Consider the following 23,120-nt stretch of genomic DNA (forward strand, 5'->3'; position numbering starts at 1 on the left):
GTTTGTGAGTTACCACACGAGGAACGTAGAACTGTGCCTGTGGAGGCTCCCAAACCAGCTCTGCTTTGATTCGGCTTATTCTGTGGTGGGAGAAAAATGGAAATTCTCCTCCCATACCCTAAGCGTCAAATTTGACGTCCGAATAATTCTCACGAAAACCGACCTGAGTCACAGGTGTTGACTCAGTACACCCTGGAAGATCTGTTCAGATCCGGTGTAAGAGCCACGGCACCCTAAGAGACCAGTGTGCTAGCAGTGTGCCGGGCTCCCACCGCTGGCTTTAGCTGAATATGAGAGTGTACTATGTCGGCTTAATGCATGTGCCCCTCAGACCTGGGGTGCCTCCCGTTGGGGAGAGCCAGTGGGCTGTTTCCTGCTCTGTGGTCACAAGCTGACTGTGTCTCTGACCCTGCTTAGCCAGTTTACACTCATGCTTGTCGGCCACAAGGGATGTGTGTGAGGTGGTGAGCTATGCTCTCATCTCACAGAGGAAAGCACCCCCACATGGAGGCCCTCCCTTCAGAGAATAATTTGGGAGTTTTTTGTTTGTTAGCTTTTTATTTTTTCATTTTGTGTTTTCTTTTAAATAAACTCAACCATGCTGAGAAAAGATGAAAAGGATTTTTTTAAAAAAAAAAAATGTGGGCTGAGACCTTGGGAGGACAGCCAGGCCAATAGGTGAAATGGTAAGTTAAACACAGGGAGAGGGTGTGCCGGAGTGTGGATGGCTGTCTCCCAGCTTTGGCCTGCAAGCCAGAAGGACAGGTTCACCTCCAGCATGAGGAGAGGCGGGACTACACTGGAGGGCAAGAATAAATGCTACCCTCTGCTGTGTCCTGAGAAAGCAGACTTAAGAGAAGTAGCAAGGCTAGTAGACAGCAGGGACAGAATAAGAGGACAGTGACCATCTCTCTGCTCTCCACAAGCGCCAACTTGGCCTTTAAGGAACATCAGCTTGTCTTCCAATTCAGTAGCTCAGAAAGCAGCAAATAAATTCCTGAACTGGGAAGACCTGATATCTGTTATTTGGTCGGTTGGTTGATTCTGAGGTTTTAAACAGGGGTGGGAGACAGGAGGAAGATTCTACACCCTTCTAAGTAGGTTCAAACGCCTTTTCACTCACTTGGTGTGCGGCATCCAGATGCCTGCCTCTCAAAACCAGGTTTCTTTGAGATTTATCCAGTTTGTTAGAAAACCCCCCGTCCTAGGGAAACAAGTTTCCCTTGTCCTATAGGAGTGCCTGCCACAGTAAATTCCACGTTCATGACAGATTGGGTGTCTCTGATCCTCAGACATCTCTCTTACAAAGGGAAAGGGCCAAGATAAAGGCGTGCTTTAGAGATGACGGGTGAGTCCCTGCTTGCATCCACTTGTGCGTGAGGCACAGGTGAGAAATGGCCTAGTGACTCTTCAGTGCTGTTTGTAGAAAGCAGTGAAGTAGTCACAGTACAGAGAGGTTTACCTAAGTGTGCAAGGGAGGGGGGAGTGTACAGGCTAGCTGGAACCCTAAGTATGCCCCTTCAGGGTGTGATTGATAAAGGAACTAACAAGTTTAACTTCGATTTAATCCAGAGCAGGGAAACTGGAGGAGACCTGAATGGCTGCCTCAATCCTAGATTCCTTGTGAGTTTCGTGATTTGTTAAGACAGTTGCTGCCCCGGTGCGGCACATTGATGGCGAAGAGAAATGGGGTCTCAGTCCCCGTGAAGGTCTGCTTACACATGGGAACAAAGCACAGAAAATTAGATTACTGCAATATAAGCTTTCAGATATGATATTCGTTATCTCGCTCGATGAATTCTGAAGAGCCAAGTGACTACCAAAGAGCTCTAAGCATCTAAGAGCAGGAAACTCAGCGGTGGCTAATGACTGTGGAATAACAGGTTATCAGCGTGTTAAAGTTCACTCTGTAAATGCCAGTCGCACCAGGCCCATGTGACCTATGAAAGTCAATAAAAACTCATGAACCTGGAGATTTGTGAGTGCTTGGCAGAGAAGCTCAGGAAGGAGGAAGTGGGGGCGAGACTGCGGAGGGCGGAGCTCACTGAGTGACAGGCACCCTGCTCTAAGTCAAGAACTGGCTGTGCTTGTCACAAAACGCAGTTGTGTTTCAATTGTGTTTTGGCTAGTTCAGATTGCCATTTCAAACACTGAAAACTTCATAGGTACTCCTAATCAGATGCAAGCGATTTGAAAGAGAAGGAGGGTACACCGGAACTCCCCAGGGCAGCCTCCACCCAGAGCATTTTACACCAGCCCCTGGAGACACATCACCAATCAGTAACTATAGCTTCAGCCTAAATGCCCAGAAAAGTCTCTCAACCTTAGACTTGCAGTTTGAGAAAGACAGAATATAAATACATTCTGGAAGTTTTATTTTATTTTAAAGAAATAGCTGCTTAGCTCTAAAAATACATAGTAAACAAAAATATAACAAGCAGATTTATCGCGTTATTTTCTGATATAATTGTTATTTTTTGATATAATTTAATCTCAATATATTAAATTATAAATAATAATAATAATAATAATAACGACAACAGCAACAACAATATAAACCACTTACTCCATAGCAGGTATAATACTAATGATCTCTCATTTTACATAGCTTGACTCTATTACATTGTGTGTGTGTGTGTGTGTGTGTGTGTGTGTGTGTGTGTAATAGATACCACTAGATCCTCACTGTGGTTTTATGAGACTGGTAAAATGTTCATCTTTCTCATTTTATAGATGGTAAAACTTAAATAACATTTACCTGCATTAACTGAAGTGTCACGGCTCATAAATGGCCTGGTGGGCTTACAGCAGATGTCAACTGACTGCAGATGTCTTCCTCTTCTGTTGATTGGTAGTTTGCTGCCTTCTAGATAATAATGAAAGCTCAAAAGTCACATCTCACAAAATAACTATCAGGCAGGGGTCACCATAAATGCAAATCCTTTAAGGAAGGCCTTTTAGCAGCCTTGTGAATGTCTCTAACTAAGGAGGACACAAAACTGGGAGGATGAGTATAGGCATAGAGGCCAGCTACTGAGGTGAGCACCAGGTCATGTTTAGAAATTATACTGTAGACCTCATTAGGGTTAGAGTTAGGTAATGTTATGACCTGAGAACATTACCTATAATGTCTAAAGAATAAATCTAAGAAAGAGTTAGCTAGCAGTCTTAGTAAGCTGGGTGTGAAGGCAGTTTTCTTGTTTAGACTCAAAGACGGGCATCTCCCACTGTCAGAATGCCTAGGCAACAATAAACACGAAATCACATTTAAGCCAGTCAGCTTCAGCCTAGTCACAGGGCTCGAATGTGTGAAGTTGATTCAGAATAAACAACTCAGTGTGTAGTTACCTAATTTTTTTCATTATAAGCATTTTGTCTTAATAATAGACAGATGTGGGTTAAAATTCCTATAACCTAAATGATTACAGAAATGTGCTTCCAGGGTTTTTTTTTTTTTTTTTTTTTTTTTTTTTTTTTTTTTTTTAGTGTTTTGGATTTTCAAACTCAAATATATTTTACACGTTAGTACACAGGTACAGTGGAGGGGAGGGGAGGGACATAGAGCCTAGCTGGAAAAGAGCCAGTGATTGGATTGGTCAGTGTAGGGGTGTGGCCCGGAGTATGGCTGACTGTAGGTGGGCACTGACCTTAATGTTGCCCACATTAGGGATCTCAGGCAGAGCGGTCTTGGGAACAGAAGCTAAGAAGACTAGACAGTTGGACTTGAGGTTGGAGAGTCTGCAAAGACTTGAAACATTTTAACCGGATCCTGAACTGAAACAGTGACAGCTGGCCAGAGTTTGCTTCACCTTTGCATGTTACACTGGAGAGTAACTTAAAGCCAAAGACAAAAGTCAAAAACACCTTCACGCTATGACAGAACTCATCCAAAGAACTCTGTCTCGGGTGGCAGAAAGAAATGTGGAAAGGCGTGAAAGGTTACCACAGAAAGTAATTTCTTAGGCTCTGAGTTCTTTCCAGAGCAGTAGCTTGGTGGCTTCATTGGTCATATGCATCTAGTGTACCTACCCCAATATGTTGTTATGGAGAACTACCAAAACCTAGAGCCCCACAGGGGTGCACAGACTCCCCTCAACTGTAAAGAGATGCCACTCGCTCTGGCTCTGCATTATAGTTCATATAGGATAAACGAGTTCATTCTGGTTTGGGAGATGTCTGGGAGAAAAACAATTACAGCCTAAATATTAGGACTCTCTGGAGCTCCCAGACAGCGCCTTCAAAACCAAAGTCATGCGATGTTTCCAACACGGTGTGAACAAACACCTAACCGTGTCTCCAAAGCATGCCAATTCATGGTCATGGCCTTCACACTTCACACCTCTATGTAAGTCCTCCTAAGAGTAAGCTCACTCAACAGATATTCGGCCTTAAGAAATTGGTTGATAGTGTGTCCGTCATGTATATATCCCGTTTCCAGTTACATTTATTTATTTATTTAGGGCATGTGTGCGCGTGCACTCACCAGCATGTATATGGAGCCCCAAAGACAACTTGCAGGAGTTGGTTCTCTCATTCTACTATCTAGGATCTAGGGGCTGAACTCGGGTCATCAGGCTCTGCACCCAGTGCCTTTACCCGCTGAACCATCTCAACCCCCCTCCCCATCTTTTTATTGAAATATCTGATAAGCTAGAAGTTTTCATTTTTCAGACACGGCAGATAGATATAGGTGCGTTCCATCTGACATTCAACCTGAGTAACATTCTACCAGAAAGAGAGTACGATTTCCTGTAGCCAGAATCACCCACTGTGTTTTAATTGGCCTTTCTAAGAGCTACTTTTAAGGAAATCCTGTCTCGCCTTACTCACCTTCAGGGCCACAGTGGACATAACCCAAAGCCACTGAGGTAAGGGTGTTCCGATTCATCCCTATCACAGCTCGGCCTTGAAGGATTTCTATTATTCAGTGCCATCTGCTGGGACTATATTCAGACAAATGTAGGAGGTCGTCGGCATTTCCACTATCCATCACTTGACCCATTTTAGAGCCTGTGTTTCTCACAAGAAAGTATCTTGGTTCTGCCGGGCCCGGTGCGGGAGGGGTGGGTAGGCTTTTGTCAGTTCTCCCTCCTGGAATACACAGCAGAGTGGCCAGCCCCCGTGCAGACGTTAAAACTGCCAAACACTCCTTTCTCACAGTCTGCCCATCCCTGAGTGCTGAGGACAAAAAAAGCGCTGGGGGCCCCAGAGTGATGTTGACCCCCCCCCACCCCCTCCCAAAAGCAAAGACCGCAAGCCGTCGCACGGCATGCTGGGTAGAAAACCATCAGACTCCACCCCTTCTACACTGCATGGTGGTTGGAGGGTCCTCCCTCTTCCATCTTTCACTGGTTAAGACCCTAACTATTTTGCTTGTACGCTTAGTTTGAGCTCCTTGGTGACTGATTCTAACTGTCAGCGTGGAGGAGTCTAGATTTCCTGGTAGGGGGAAATGTTTTCAAAGTACAGTGCAGGGCTTAGGCGAACTGAATGAAGGAGCAAGGTAGAAGGACAGATGGAGTTGTGGTTGGCCTGTTTGTTTGTTTGTTTTGTGTGTGGTTTTGTTTTATCTTTAAGAAGTCAGGAAATCAGCTGGTGAGATGTCTCTACAGGTAAAAAGCATTTGCCACACAAACCTGAATATCTGAGTCCCAGAACTGAGTGAAGGAGAGAATTGATTCCCGCATATGTGCATCATGACACACATGCACTCGTATTCACACATACACATTGTACACACACACACACACACACACACATGCATGAGAGATCTCTCAGAACATCAAGAGAGAACAGACCTTTCCTTTGCTGGCTTCAGAGGCAGCTGCTTCAGGGGCGCCTGCAGCGAGGCTTGATTAATGAAAATACCTACAGATTCGTTAGGGAAAGCGAGTTATGTAATCACTGCAATCCAGTACAGTTTCTTTTTTTTTTTTTTCAAATAATTCACACCTCCTGGTGAGAGCCTTGAGCAGACTTTTTGTACATAGCACCTGAAGACATAGCAGCTCTAGTTCTGAGCAGCTTGGCCTGTCCGGAGAGTCCTGAGGTGCCTGGTGCGTTGTCCTACTTAGAGCTTCAGATCCTATACTCTTTCGAGTTTTGATGGGACTTTGGGTGGGGGTTGTTATTGAATTTAAAGTCATATTCCCCAGAGTATGTTGGTTTTTTAGGTGTTAGTAAAGCCGGGTTCCACAACTCTTAATGTCAGGCTTCTGGCATGGAGCTGTGTGGATACATAGTTCATCTTGTGTGTTATTCCCAGCTGGAGGTTTTCAAGGAAGGGCAGACTAGCTGCCACGCATGAACTCAGCCAGTGTCCAAGGGCTCGATGATGGGTAGGGCTTTTCTCCATCACAGCTGTCCCAAACAGAGCAAGTGTTTTCTGCATCCAAATCTGGATGCCGTCTTGCACTTCTGCCTGAGGGCTGGAGAAGTAACCAGTGTGTGTGTGTGTGTGTGTGTGTGTCTGTGTGTGTGTGTGTCTGTGTGTGTGTGTGTGTGTCTGTGTGTGTCTGTGTGTGTGTCTGTATGTGTGTGTCTGTGTGTGTCTGTGTGTGTGTCTGTATGTGTGTGTCTGTGTGTGTGTGTCTGGGGGGGGGGCTGGGGGGGTCCCAAGAAACCGTGGCTGCATTTACCAGAAATGGAAGAGGCAGTAACTTCCAGGATCATATAAGTTTCAGTTTATTCCAGTTGGGAGGGATAATAGAGGTCATTAGAGGTCATTAGAGGTCAGTGACTTAGTAAGGAGATATGAAATCATTAGAACGTGTCCTAAGAACACGAAACCCCCTATGTAAATATCACTGCATGGGAAATAAGCCCCAAGGTAAGATTCTATACCCAAAGTAGCCAGGGACATATCTCTATCTCTGCAGGAATGGGGGAGACTGGGATGTGGTAAGGTGCGGGCCAACCTGGAGAATATGCAAAAGGTGAAGGCAAGGGACTCGGGAGATAGCTATGTCAACAGGACACTTGCTGAGCACGCTTGAGCACCTGTGCTCAGTCTGCCAGAGCCCAGAGAAAAGGCAGATGCAGAACTCCATCATCCCAGCCACGGAAAGGTGGAGGCAGGAAGATCTCAGTGTCTTACCAGGCTAGTCAGACACTCAAGCTCCTAGCTTAGCAAGGCTCAATGCATAGGGGAAGGGACTATAGACTGGCTCACTTAGGAAACTGCCTGCTACCCAAGTACTAAAACCTGGGTTTAGAGTTCCAGCAGTCCATGTAGAAAGATGAGTGTGGCAGCAGAGAACTGGAACCCCAGCAGAGACAGGCAGAACCTGGAACTCGCTGGCTGTCTGGTCTAATAGATACCTTTGAAGTTCAAACTCAGTGAGAGACTTTGCCTCAAAGGAATAAGACAGAGTATGGTTAAAGAAGACATCAGATACCAACATCTGAGCCCTACATGTGTATACACACACACACCCCGCATACACACACACTGCACATATACATACCCCACATGCACATACACACATATAAATATATACATACTTAACACACATATACATGCATACATACATATATACATACATAATACATACATACATTCATACATACAGTGAAAAGCAGTTGAGTACATCTGACATGGACCTCTGGCTTCCACATGCACGCACACACACACACACATACACACACACACACACACATGCACAAAGGAACCCATATTCATATGAATTAATCAAATGCTAGAAACAAAAGTGTGGTCAAATGAAAGAGGAATTCATATAAAGCCTGTTACCTTACATGATTTTGCACTTAAACCTACAACATGAACTCTCTTGTCACTTCCACATCTGAAGAAATGAAAGTTTAGGTTTGGTCATAGCGTTAATCGGTAGCAAAGGCTGCATTTGACCTTAAAGCCTGTCTCAGTCAACTTTCTGCCAAGTGACCGAACACCTAAGATAATCAGCTTCATGGGGAACAACCTTCGTCTTGGCTCAGGTGGGGTTTCAGTCCATGCTTGGTTGGTCCCTTGCTTTGGGGTTTGTGCCAGCATCGCACATCATGACGGGAGTGCATGGCAGAAGAGGCCTCGCCCTCTCATGGCAGCCTGGGAGCTAAAGAGAGACCAGGAAAGAACAGGTCACAGTATCACCTTCAAGGTCACCTCTCCGAGGCTCAGTTCTCTAGTGTAAATTTGCCTCTTGAAGGTTCCTACCATCACCCAACAGCAGCAAGCTGGAGATGAAGCCTTTCTTTAACAGATGGGCCACATCCAGAGCATTGCAAATTCAGTGTTTCCCTAGCGTTACACACATTTGTAACAGCACGTATAGCTTAGAAAGGATCTTAGGGTCAGCCTCAAAGTGGCTTAGCTATTAAAGGTACTTGCAACCAGGTCTGAAGACCTAACACACACACCACACACACACACCACACACACACCACACACACCACACACACACACACCACACACACACCCCACACACACCACACACACACACACACCCCACACACACACCACACACACCACACACACCACACACACACACACCACACACACACACACACCCCACACACACACCACACACACCACACACACACACACACACACACACACACACACACACCACACACACACACACCCCACACACACACCACACACACCACACACACCACACACACACACACCACACACACACACACACCCCACACACACACACACACACACCCCACACACACACCCCACACACACCACACACACACACACACCCCACACACCCACCACACACACCCCACACACCACACACACACACCCCACACACACACACACACCCCACACACACACCACACACACACACAAAATATATTCTTAAAGAGATGCTACAGTTACAGATCTAAGTAGGGAACAGTTTAACAGTAGTGTGAGCTTTTAAAGCCTGCTTTGGGCCTGTTGGGTGACTGGCTGGGAGCACAGAGCAGAACATGCTATGGTCACTCATGGAAAAGCAAGTGGAATACAGGCGCCCCAGGAGGCAGGAAGCTGTGTCCGTGGAAAACACGTGGGAACCTCAAGGGGTGAGCATGATCTCCCCATCACGTGACTCCTCCACCAGCGAGGCGCTAGGATAAGGACTGAGGGAAGAAGGAACTCTGGGCTCGGGTGATGAATAATTACCGACAAGATCCAGAGAGGCCTTCTGACCCCGCAGCCCTCCCTCACGACGTCTCCCTGTTGGCGGTTTTTTTTGTTTTTTGTTTTTTTTTTACTTTGATTTGTACTAGATCAGATCGCATGACTGGTATTTCCTGACAAGGGATTATGAAGAGCTATAAGCTGTTGTAGCCGTTGGACTCCGTCACGCCTCAGCATCACGTCCGACGCTCCATGATTCCTGGTCTGTTAGTTTTATCTCCATTCTCTGCTCTGTAGAACTCAGGCCCGCAGAGCGCATGTGGCTAAGCTTCTGTATCAAGTGCAGGCTCTCACCACTGTTCTCCATGGGGTGTTTCTAAAAGCAGTATCGCTAAATTGATCACTGTGGGATGTCACTCAGTGCCCTGTAGTCATTGGCGCATCAGGTGAAGAACAGTTTCAGCTAAATCATTCAGACGTAAGTCAGTAAGTCCAAAGAGCAAATTACCACAATCGTGCCATGCCTGTAAAGTGTGGTGTGAGTGCATGTTCATGTGTGAGTGCATGTTCATGTATGTGTGCATGTGCATATATATGTTGAGGCCAGAGGTCGACAGTAAATACCTACCCAAATCGCTCTCCACCTTATTCTTTTTTTTTTTTTTTTTTAGTACCGTGCCTGTCATTGAACCAGGAGCTCTCTTTTAGCTAGATTGGCTGGTCAACAAGTCCCAGGCATCCTCCCCCTCCCCCTCCCCCTCCCCCTCCCCCTCCCAGCACTGGGGCTGTAATGAAAGCACAGTGCACTTGGGCTTTTACATGCGTGCTTTTGCTCACGTGTCAAGCACTTTTCCCACTGAGGTCTCTCTCCAGCCCTAGATTAACACGTTTATATGATACACGTTACATTATAAATTTTTAACAGGAGCTAGAATCACTCAACAAAGCGCCTTGCCCAACTCACATAAATTAGCAAAGTACGCAAGCCTAGGTCCCATTTAGAGCAGTCTTTTCTCCATTTCAGCAGCTGCCTTCCCGAGAAAGTGCTGTAAATGATCAAGGAAGGTCCCCAAGGATGGTAGGGCACACAGACAGCGCAGATGTAACTCAGGCCACCACCCAGCTTGAAGCACTTGTCGAGTGCCAAGCGCCATGCACAGTGTTTGATGTGAATTCTCTCTCTGAAAGCACAAACGTCCCTGAAGGGACCATCAGAGATGCTGAGGAATATGCCCAAGGTTATCCTGCAAAGCCAGATTTCAAACTTCTCTAAACTTCTAAATCTCCATTTTATAGTAAAACCCTAGAGTATTGGACTGGCTTGCTCCCGGCTATACAAGGATGAGAAACTTGGTCTCCTAACAGTACATTTAGGCCCTTTTTTGCTCCACCAAAGCATGGTTTACATCGAGTTGGTAGCTATAAGAACTTATGGAAATATGGAACTTAGCTTCCTCCTTGGAGCATAGAAGGGTTTGTGAGTAAGCAAAGATATCAGAGAATTTGAACTTTGTTTTCCTATGTGTATTTTCCTGGTGTCAAGTCGTGCCTGTTCCATCAATCCAAATGTCTGTATGTGCCATTGCTGTTCCACAGTAAACAGTGGGGGCATAAAACAGCTTTTGTTCCATGGGTTCAGGACAAGGGCATTGCTTGAAAAGATTCCTATTGCTCATGTTCTTTTCTGGGCTCTTCAGACCCTTGAAACATGAGTGTGGACAGAGGTTTAAAAAGGGAGACCTAAGAAATGTGTAAAGGTAAAGATGAAGTCCGTTGTGTGCTCTGCCCCTAGAAGGGAGAAGAATCCTATTATGTGCCCTGCCACTGGACGGGGAATTTGAGTTACTTGTTGGAAGTTTATGTCAGTTTGTTAAGCATAAGTGGACAGTCCCTGCTAACTTCTGAAGCATATGCAGGAACTACGTGAGAAGCGAACTCTTCAAAGCTGAGCTGCAGGCATTTACTTGTTAAACAAGATTAGTTCTCAGAAGTGTCCATGAATAGTCATTTTCTCTAAGCACAGGAATCTAGAAATAATTAATAAATAATGTAGCTTGTGGAAATATTTACATTTTGTGACTTTGACTAAGAAATTAAAACAGTGTCAAAGGCTGGGGCTCCCTGGAAGAACACTTGCCTCGCATGTTTGAGGTCCTAGGTTCAACCAAAAATAAAAAGATAGTTTAGTGTCATCATATAATACTATACTAGGAGTGGGATATAGTTTAGCTTTCCATCATAGAGATGGGGCATATCAAGCATAAAAGAGGATGGATGTCTTGCTCATAGTGTGTCGACGAAGCCTGCAGCTGGGGTGACCCATGTCTACCTGGGAAGGAGGCGTGCTGCCCATCGGGGATATCAGATTCCTATAGTGGTGGTCACTGTTCACACAGCGCTGGTGCATAATCACTGCACTCTTACAATAAAAGGTCTCAGTTTGCAAAAATGATTATCATGAGCCAACAGTCAAAAATTCAATGGAAAAAAAAATCAGAGAAATTCAGTCTGGCTTCATTCGGTGTTGTAGAAAGGGGAGCAAATGCCTTTGATATTCTAAAATATCTTAATCTCATTCAAAAACCAAGCGTATTTCCAACATACCATTCAAACCTATATTTAAATGCACAATGGAATTATTTGAGTAGCTGTTTCAATAGGAACTGAAACCAAATTTTGATTTAGGATTATGAATCCTAAAATAATAGCCCGAGGGAAAGAGACCCACCTTTCATCAAAACCTCTATCGGACTCCTTATGTGCAACATTTTATTCAATACTCATTATTGCTCTGTGAAGTACCTCATGCATTTTCTAGATGAGAACAAATTACAGAGAATAAACAGCCCACAACTCAAGCAAGCATGCAGCTGGTCATGTTTAAACCCCAGGCATGGAATCCTGCAAGCCCCGTGCTCCCTGGCACATTGGAAGGGACTGAGGCGTGTGGTCTGTGTAGGGACCGGCTGTTAGGAAACCCTGCCAAGTCATACTTAGGAGCATCGAGTTCAGCAGCTCAGCCTTTACCGAGCACGCACAAGGGAGGGAGTGTGTTCAGCTGTCAGTACCAGACGACAGAAAACAAGAAGTCCAAGTTCATCTTTAAATATTTTAACCATGTCACATGTCCTGGCGGAGATGGAGACTTCCTGACGCCTAAGTTCTGCATCAAAGTTGTCTTCAAATCCTGGTGGTCTTCGAGATTGACAAAGAAACTCCGATTTCAGCTCAGTGACAAAAAAAAAAAAAAAAAGAAAGAAAGAAAAAAAACAGGCTGTGGGGCAAAAGCATTCCATAGTAGAAAGCCAGCAGGGAAAGGGTGGACCCCAAGGCCTTCCATCCCAGAGCCAACCCAGAGGCCTCTCAAAGATATATATATTTTTTAAGAGGTAGTTCTTCTTCATTGTCTCCATAGAACTTTCTTGTCCACAACCTCAGGTAAACTGAGTGTCACTAGTTAAGAAAGGGTATTCTGGGCAGCCTGCAGGTGATGGGTGAAATTGAGCAACTGGGCGTTTCATTTAGTTCTGTAAAGACACAGAACTAAGAAGTCTGCTGAGCGGATAGGGGCAGGATGGGTGCAGAACCAGGGATCCCATTTTAAAACCAGGCACAGGAAGGGTGGGAGGTGAATAAGGTTCACATAGCCAGACGAAGTATGAAACGCACTGTCTGTAGACAGTTTGAAACCACAGCACCCAGAAGGCCACAGAGCAAGAGGGCTTCAGGTCAGGGGCCAGTGTGAGCTGCGTGAGACATAGTCTCAATAAAACCAGGGCTGGCGGTGTAGCTCAGGGATAGAGTGTTCCCATCATGTGTGCATAAATCCCTGGTTCAGTTCCCAGCACTGAAAACACACAAGGGAAAGAAAAGTCAGAGGTGGTGTTTAATTGGTGTGGGTTTCAATTAAGAGGAAAAGTTCTGGAGGTGGGCTGTGTTGAGATTTGCAGAGCAAAGTGACTGTCTCATGTCACGGAGCTACCATCAGAGATGCTTCGAGTAGATTTTATTTTATGTGTACTTTAGCACATTTTTTAAATGGACAGGGTTTACCTGAACAAGTCTCCAACAAAAGGGGAGGGGGGAACTAAGAAAGCTGCCAGAGGACCTAGGCTGTTACAATCCTATTTGTAAGATGACTCTTCTCATGGTAAAAAGTCTTCCTTGTCCCTGCGTCCCCCTTTCAGAGTTCTGTCTTCACAAGGACAGGGACTGTGTGCAGCTGTGGGGTTTGCCTCAGTGGACTGAATCTGTTAAGTGAGGTTTATCCTGGGACAGCAGACATTATCAAAGAGCCCACGCTTCATTCAGTGGCTGCATGTCTTCTTGCTTCTTCTCAGCAGTGGATATTAGGAGCTATACTGCTGGGGCCCTGGGAATGAGGCAGTGGAAAGACAGCCCATTTCCTCGTGGGCCTTACATAATAAAGGGTATAGGCAGGCAATGAAGAAATGTACAAATAATTATAGTAAAAGTAATTATGGGATGCAGATCACCTCAGAGAGACCCAACCACTGACATTTAGTAATAAGGAAACAAAGAGAGTGCAACTGCTGTCCTTGATAAAGCATCTGCCTCTGGCATCGTCTTGCCATTTCTTACAGCAGAGTGTTTCTGGAATTCCTGGGGAGTTGTTGGGAGAGCTGGTTGTGACCTCCTCTAAATGCCCACCGCACTGTAGAGGTACTAGTGTGCCACAAACAAGCAAAGTGAGAACAGAGACCCAGACAGCTACCAAACACAGCTGGGGGGGGGAAGGGGGGGGGCGGGGAGACGTGACTCCGGTGTCTCTCACATCTACTCTCTGGTTTGTTTGTTTATTTTCCTTTATACTTGAGGCTTATACAAAACTGAGTGGCTAAATTAAACTCTCAGACACACACATACACACACGCACACACACACACACATGCACACGCGCACGCACACGCACACGAACACACACGTACGCACACTACCCACAGGCAAAGAGCTAAAATGGGGTTTCAGGATCTTCACTGTGCTGGAAGCTGTTGACCAGAAGCTGTTGACTGGCAGTCACATTCCCCGCCCTCAAGGGGCGGTACCAACGCAGAAAGCCACACCTCCACATCCAGTACTTCACACCAACCTCCTTTTCGGCCCACTGAATTTAACCTTTGGTGGTGTTTTGGCCATTGGTGCCTTAAAAGCCAGTTCCTAATGGTCTGAGTTACACATTCTGTCCTTTTGTGAAAACAGATACTGCAGCCCAACCGTGCCCGGGATCCCAGGCCAGACACCTTTGTAGTGACGCAAAAGCAGGGTAGGAGGAGAGTTGGGGACTTGTGCTAAAGTACAGCAGGAGCTCATCTTCATGGAATTTTTTTTTTTAATTCTTGACCTGGATCTTTAATTTATTACTATGAGGAACACCACACAATTGTAAAAAAGAAAAAGGGGAAAAAAAAAACCCCTCTGTATTGCATGAACAAATCTTTCTGAAATTTCTTTATAGTTATCATATCAACCAATTAATCATTTAAAAAATAAAATATTTGCTTTGGATCCTTTTTTAATCTCTTGGACAATGACATATTCTTATTCATTTTTCATTTTTGAATTGTTAACTTGTAACCCGTGAAAGCTTGAAGATAAGTCTGATGTCAAAAATAACTATAAAAAAGATAGTAGACACATTGATTATTGTCCGTTTATATAACAAAGCCTGTCTTGATGTTGCCTAAGTTAGCTTTTACGTGTAAACTTTTTTCTTAGATTCAGCATCCATGCCTAGAGATCTGAATCAGCAAAACCGTTCATGCGCGGGCTGCCTGTTTAATCTCAGCCTCACTTCCTACACATATCATTGCAAATATTCTAAATGTTTTAGGATATTTGCTTTAATAATATGGCCCCAGTTTTATATATTTTGATACAGTAGGAAATGTAGCCTTCTTTAACATATACAGAAAGCATATTTTTAAAGTTCTTTGGCCAGCAGCTTTGGTGCTTGGTTTTCCTGTAGGAACAGCCCTGGTGTTATGGCTCCAAGCTTACCCAGAGATGCTCTGAAAGGGGAGCGTCCTATGAATGGAGACAGGGTCTTTCAAAGACAGGTTCTCCATGGCATTCTTTCTGAGCGGACTCCTTAGGTAAGCTCAGTCCTCGGTGCTCTCTGCAGAAGTCCTAACCACAGCAGTCCCTCCAGGTGCCCTTTCCAGCTTTGTTCAGCCCATGGCATGGTCACTAAGGGACGCCTGTGTAACAGTACTGGAAAGTTCAGTGTGGTGCAAGCCTGGGGTGTGGAGATATGGCTCAGTCAGTAAAGAGCTTATCATGTGAGTTTGAAAACACTAGCTTGAACCTGCAGCATCCACAAACAAAGCTGAGCATAGGGGCGTGGATGCATGATCCCAGCACTGGGGAAACTCAGGCGGAGATTCTGGAGCCCAAAGGCCAGAATCAGGCTAGCCAAATCAGTGAGAGACCCTGTCCCCTCAAATATGGTGATGAGCAATTGAGGAAACACCCTGCCTGTATGGACCTCTAGCCTCCACATTCATGCACACACATATACACACACATGCATGCGTGCACACATGCATTCACATACACCCCCCATGTATATATATGTATGCATGCATTCACACCACACACATGCATGTATTCACACCATACACATGCACACACACACATGCATTCACATCACACACATGCATGCACACTCATCCATACACACACATAAGTGCATACATGTATGTATTCACAACACACACACACACACACACACACACACACACGTAGACAACTAGTTCCTGGGCAGCTATGGCTTACCCTGCCTGCTTCCTTTCTTCCTGGTTCTCATTTGACCCCTCAGGTCTAAGGTGTTAAGTTTTTCCTTCTTTCACAGCTGCATATCAAACATAATCTCATAGCTATTCTTCATAAATAAGCACTCTTCAATATTTTCAATAACACCAGGGAAAAAGATCAAGAAAAGAAAAGAAGTTGGGGGGGAGCTGCCTTATCCTTTTACCTTGCCCCTTAGTGTATGTAAGAGCCAGTCATTCTTAGGGGACATATATTAGAATCTCATATACTTTCAATTACAACAGAGTACAATATGTTAGTGGAAGATGAGCTGAGGCTAGCCCTCCTATCTCAGAGTAAAATGAAAAAAAAATGAGCCTTGGGATTCTCCCACAGGTGGAAGACAGAAGCCGGGACTAGCCTGGGAAAGAGAAGCCTTGCTGTCAGGTGCACGAAGAAAGCCCTGTCTTGATTCTTACCCCAGTGGATAGGCTAGCCCTGCACCCCCATCATGAATGTGTGAAGAGAATTCCAATCCTGTGACAGGAAAACTCAGTGCCCTAAGGACAGAGGACATGGATGATGAGCCATCTGTAAGGGGAAGTGACTGATCTTCCCCTTTAGTTTGCAATATCAAGCATTCCTAAGCCCCTTATTTCCCTACATTATACATTATTACATTATCATATTTCAACCACATTATAGTTGTGGACACCATTTTTTAAAGCCATCTAAGTGATTTTATTTATATGGCATTTGAAAACATGGGGAGGGGCGGGGGAGTTGTTTGTGGTGAGCTTGTGATATGTGGCTTGGGAAGAAACTATCTAACTGAATCAGTCATTCTGGGGTAACCGTGAGTGTTTCAGAGCACACATGCAAGGACCAGTCTTGTCTTAGTGTGAGAACCCTCCAGCAATAGCTTCAGAGGCCCTGGATTTCGAGGCCATGATCAAAGTCACACTGCAATGCACCCAGGGGTCTAGATGCTTCCACATAGGACTTGTTTAATAGGACACGTGGATGCTTGATCCCAAGTCAGGAACTTCCACTTACAGATTTTATCTATGTAATATGCCCGTGTGGGCCTTGGTCAATAATTTAATGAGGGTGGCGTTAACATTTTTCATATAGAAGACCCAGTTACTAATATTTTATATAACAGTTTTTTTTAATATTAAAACATATTCCTAAAGTCTTCCCTTTATTAACCACAGAACGGAGGGGGAAACGTTCGGCACCAGTGAAGATAGAGTCTGTGTTCCCAGCACACACCTGTGATCCCAGCATACACCTGTGATCCCAGCATACACCTGTGTTCCCAGCACACACCTGTGTTCCCAGCACACACCTGTGATCCCAGCATACACCTGTGTTCCCAGCACACACCTGTGTTCCCAGCACACACCTGTGTTCCCAGCACACACCTGTTTCAAGAGTAGTGGATTAGAGGCAGAATGGTCAGAACTTCAAAGTCATACTTAACTACACAGCAAGTCTGAGGCCAGCCTTGGGCTAAATGAGACCCTGCCTCCAAATTAATTTTAAGATAACCTTTTGACACATCCTTCCATGTGTGGCAATCAGAATACTGTGTGGGTTTTGCCTCTCTGGAAACATCAGAAATGGACACCATTTTTGGTGACAGTAACAGCTGCTATATAAGAGACTTGTGTGGCTATAGAGCAAAGAAGAAGAGAAAAAGAACAGTAATAGGTGTGAGCAGGGCGTCGTAAAAAGAAGGCAGAGAAGAGAGGGATTGGGAAACACCTCATCAACGGAGCACATCTTAGCATGGACAAGACCATAGGTTCAGTCCCCATCACAGAAAAAGAAGTAAAGAAATAATATCCAATGGTAGAAAACAGGCAAGTCTCTGTTATACTTTAAAGGAAATAAGTTCTGTTTCAGAAAATAGGGAAATGTCCTTTAGAGCCCTGTGACCATGGGGAAGGTCTTCTAACATATTTGCCACATTTAGACATTTTCCTCCAGTGGAATTTTGGTTTGCTGGCCACATCTTCCTGTGTGATTCTGGCCCCAGCCTGGAGAACTGTTCTTTTCATCTCTATATGACAAGAAGTGAAGACAGTTTGTAGCAATAATGTATTTTCCCAAGATATTTCACATATCACCAAAGGCTACAGTGTCTTTTGCAGTCTTAGGGGCTTTGCTCTTGCCTGCATTGCCTGCTATCCCATAGTTCAGCTGATGGTCATGTGTGAATGAGGCACTGTCTTCAGTTTCTTCCTCTTTATTCATCCATTCAACCAGATACTGCTGATTCCTGTGTGCCCAGCCCTCATCCTAGACACCAGGGGCATAAAGATGAGTTCTCTAACTTCCCTTCTGGGGAATCTGCTGAGGACTCGGTTAATGTACCTACCTGAAAATATCCACTACAACCTGAAGTTTTTGGTACCAAGAACCTTTGAGGTTCTACACAAATATTTTATAAGGTATATTTTATCTACCACTCCAAAGTCAGCATAAAGACAGCTCTTGATGGCTAATCACAGGGGAAATGTAAGGAAAACAATCCCTTGTTCTTCTTAAGTTGTTTTGGGTTTGGGTTCATGAATGTACCCACTGAGATGTCTTCCACATCTCATCAAACTAAGCAAAGCCATTCTTAGTGAGCAGAGTATTTGAGCTGCCATCTCCGAAGATACAGCTTTGAATCTTGGCAATGAGTGTTTTCTGTAGGGGGTGTAAATTTTTCTAGAAGCCACATAGAGACTTACCCTTTTGAGAGTAATTCAGTTCCTAAAGATGAGTAAACTCAGAAGCATTGGTAGTTGTCTCTGAAACACTAATGCAATCCCATGATTCTTTGCACCCTCCCGCAGGAAGGCTGGCTAAGTCAGTTGTTGAGTTCATGGTGCTGATGAGTTCAAATTCAGTGATTCCGTTTCTGCACAAACTGTTTCATTTTCACCCAAGTCCATTTCACATCCTGGTCAGGTCTCTTCCAAGTGATGGATGGCTCATCCTAAATCCATCATCATTAAGAAGGAGACAAGATAACATGAATATTTCATAGGTGATGATTGAGTCAGGGGCAAGATGGTCATATTTTCTTTTTAGCAATTGGGCTTCTTTCTGGTCTAGTGCCCTAGTCCTAGGAGTGAGCACTAAATGTCTGGAAGTTGCAGGATTAACTCCCCAGTACACATTCTCTCCCAGTGCCACCAACTTCCCTGCCACTGTCTGCCCTGACTTGCTACAACTATTGTTCAACCCTGGAAGCAGCAGTCTAGACTCAGTTGGGTCTCTCCTCCAAGGAAGTGAGTCTGGCGCCTATGCACACCAATAATCTGTTGCTGAATCCAGCCCAGAGATGGATCGGAGCCACACAAGATCATTCTCTGTAATGTGGATCATTCACAGAAGTTTCTGCTACTTGGCCTTGAAAGGTTTAGTATTTCCTTAGACAAGCCTAGCCCAGAGTACCTCTTCGTAATCTCTCTTGCCATTCATCACCACACACCTCAGTAAGGTTACAAGATTAGTTAGTGGCTACCCAATGGATGATAGGGAGACCTGCTTGATGCTCTTGTGAGTCATCCATGCTCTGTCTGCAAAAAGTATCAGACCTCTCACAGACTCTGTTCACAGGGGCTATAGCATAGAGTACCTACACACTGAGGAGAACCATCAGACTTAAATACAGCAATTTAAGGGGTAGAGTTTAATTGATTCATATGATTTTATCTCCTTATTAACAAGTAGATTCGATCGCAGCCTTCCAACTTTTTTTTTAATGACACATTGCTATAGCCAGAGGGCCCACAACTGAATGGTGAAGGCACTCTTGACCAGAGGTGTTTTCTAACTTGAACTGTAAACTTTGTGGCTGTCAGCTGTCTTCATTTCTGTGTGTTCTCCTTTTAATGGGAAGGGAACTTGAAAACAGTATTTTCAGTTCAAAGTTTTGTTGTACCATACATGGCAGAGTATAATAGTATTTAAGAATTCTCCAGCCATGTTTCTCTCTTAGTAAACACTGCTTACTTAATGGAATCACCCACCAGGGAGATACATACATTCTATGTATGTTTGATTCAGTTCCTATTGTAGCTTGCAGAGGTATCTCAGAAGCTGAAGCAGTGGCACTCTGGAGGAGTGGAGTGACTGTGACTGACCTTTCTTGAAGGCATAGAGTGACTGACTGACATTTCTTGCATTCATTGGGAGGAGGCTAAGGCAGGATGCAGGTGGTCAGTCAGGGCCAGCACTGGCTCTTCCAGAGCATAGGAAAGGTCTTCTAACACTGTCTCCCATTTTATGTACCAGACCAGTCCTAGAGCGTCCCTGTCTCTGATTCATAGGCTCAAGGGTGTTCTGATCAGCTAGTGTGGTAAGAGGTATAAAAAAGGCTTTGGAGACTCAGTGTCCCCTAGTCCCTGGTGTGGGTCCAAGAAGGGCCACCAGTTCCGTTCCCTGAAGAGAATTCTCATGTCAGGAGTCAAGTGAACAAATAAGTATCCAACCAATGCCAGCCAGTTCATGCTGTATGGGCTTCTGTGTCTGCTCATGTGTGACAGATAATCCCAGAGCCTTCTGAGTCAAGAGGGTAGATACCAAAAACTCAAGCAAAAGTAGAGGCCCTTAGGAGACTTGGTAAGTTAGCTCTCCCTTTAACTTACATGTAGACTTCTGCAGACCTAATGAAAGTTTACAGTTACCTCCTCCAAGGATGTGTGGGCTACAGTACCTTGAGAAAGGAATGTTGGATAGCCACCTCACCTTGGACTAAAGGCAAGACAAGAAAGAAAGCATTTCACTTAGCCTGTTATGCGTATGTTGATGTGCTGCTTTCAAAGTTGTGTTTTTAAAATATGTTTGCTCTGTGTGTGTGTGTGTGTGTGTGTGTGTGTGTGTGTGTGTTTCTGTGCATGCTCACAAATAAATACTCATAGAGGCTGATGCCAGAGCATCAGGTTCCCTTGAGATGGAGGTCCAGGCAGGTTGTCAGCCACCAGCCATGGGTGCTGAGAACTGAACTGAGCCCTCTGAAGAAGTTGTAAGCACTGTTAACTGCTGTGCCATCTCTTTAGCCCTGATATTATAATTAAGCATTTTTAAATGTACATCAGATTTGTAGTATATTGCCACATCACCTATCACAACTATAAGCCTATTATTTTAATAATATGCTTTGTGCCAATATTTACTGTTCAGACACCTTTTGAAGTGGTCAGTCCATCTGGGTATAAAAGCAGTCATAAAGAATGGTAGAGACAGAGCGGTGAAGAGGTGTGCCTGGAGATATGTAGAAGGTACAGAAAGAAGTCTCTGCGGCAAGCCAGTAGGAAAGCATGCAGAATGGCAAATGCAGAATTTGTCTTTAAGTTATATAGCTTTAGCACCAATTAAAAATATAACCTGACTAAAGGAAAGAAGGTCAAAAAAACAAAGAGAAGCTCCTGACACCATCTCCCTCAAACACCCGGGCCTCTCCTCTTCCTCCTGTTTAGTTTGTCCAGCATATGCTCCACTGGGGCCCCTACAGATTGGAGTATCACATGTTTCCTAATATGAGAACAGAGGTCAAAGGGACAAGTTTGAAATAAGTGGCATTGGTGTTCATCACCTAATGCTCTATTTCCAAGGGACTTCACCCTAGAGTATACTTCATTCAGTCAGTCCCAGTGAGTTAGTGTTCTCAGGAAAAAAAAATAACAGGAAATGATACTTTCATGGAAACTATTGCCACCCACAAATGGAACTTCTAAGGAGAAAAATGGAATGCTTTACTCAGCCCTAAGGTCAAATCCCAGAACTTCTTGAAGCCCAGAGCTGCCATATATCTCATCCTTTTATCCTACACACGCATGGCATGTCACAGATAGACAAAGGTACAGCCCTGACAGCCAGGTTTCTGGCCTAGATTCATCATGACTTGAAGTTCAACTACACCAGAGCTCACCCCTGCCTGTCTGTCTCTGTGCACTGGCTCCATGCACTCCATTCACTGTCAGAGGGAGAGGCAGGTGGGGTGAGTTCCAGCCCAGCTAGCTATTTCCCAGTGGTCTCCCTGTCACGCACAAGATCAAAGCATTATTGTGAGTTTCTGAAATGCAAACTCCCCCATTTTCATTACTAGGTTTTCTGTAGGGTGCCTGTCAGGTGTTTGTAATTTTGTTCTGTCTGGCTTTTTAATTTCATCCAATAAGCAGGGTTGTATACATTCCAGAAAAAAAAAAGTACATCATTATGTTTGTCTAAAGAACTAGTGGATTCCCCTATATCTTTCAGGGTCTGTTGCTAAAGTGAAAGAAAATAGGGAAAAAATAGATAATGATTTGATGTCTTAGGAAATAGTCCTGTTGTGCAGATAGCATAGAAGTTTGGGGATGAAATACAGGAAAGCCCCATTTAATAGTCAACTGTAAAGTATCAACTGACTGTTTGGAGATTCTAAGTATTACCTAACTATCATGACATCAAAAAACATATGATAAATGCATTCAAATACTAGATCCTGTGACAGAATCTACATATAAACATCTTATGTTGCTCTTATTCACATCTACCAGCATGTGAAACAAGGAAAACTATTCTCCAAATTAGCTTCAAATTCCAAGGAACTGTTTTAAGAACAAGGGATAGGGGCAGGGCTAGGGCAACCGTTCAGTGGTTAACCAAAGTTGCTGCTCTTCTGAAGGACCAAACTTTGGTTCCCAGCACCCAAGTTGAGCAGCTCAGAAGTCCCAAAACTCTCTCCTAGGCACCCACCTGAATATAGCATCCTCACTCCCAGACACTCCAGTATGAGTAATATGAGTAAATAACTGTTAAGCGAATAGCCTCAGTGTCTGAAGTTTCCAACCTTCACTTCACATAAATATTCCCATTAGTCACCTCCATTTTTGGCCAATTCTATATGCGTCTGTATGCCCAATAAAGTAAAGGATGGACATATTTATCATTTGAATATACTAAAATACTACATGTGAACTATTGGAGCATCCAAAGAAAAATATCTATATGCATAATAAACTCTGATATAATAGGATAATAAATCACATCTGTAGAAATAATCCTCTTACTGGGAATTGAAGCCCAATGTGTACCAGTGTCAGCTAATAACATAAAGGGTTCCATCAGTTATTTCTTATACGTTTTTGGCTACTTAACAAATGAACTTGTGTTCATTAGTTACACAAAGATCAAAATGTTGCAAAGAACAAATACCTTTGATAAAACTTTATATTTAAGCTTGATATTTAATAGTCTAGACCACATAGACCCA

The 23,120-nt window shown here is 44.3% G+C and overlaps 1 protein-coding gene across 13 annotated transcripts in view; it reads left to right on the forward strand.

The window, feature by feature from the left end:
- Positions 1–23,120, forward strand: part of Mbnl2 (muscleblind like splicing factor 2) — a 156,047-nt gene that overhangs the window by 129,375 nt on the left and 3,552 nt on the right. The window lies entirely within an intron of this gene.

The sequence above is a fragment of the Mus musculus genome, chromosome 14 (assembly GCF_000001635.26).
Source record: "Mus musculus strain C57BL/6J chromosome 14, GRCm38.p6 C57BL/6J".
NCBI lineage: Eukaryota > Metazoa > Chordata > Mammalia > Rodentia > Muridae > Mus > Mus musculus.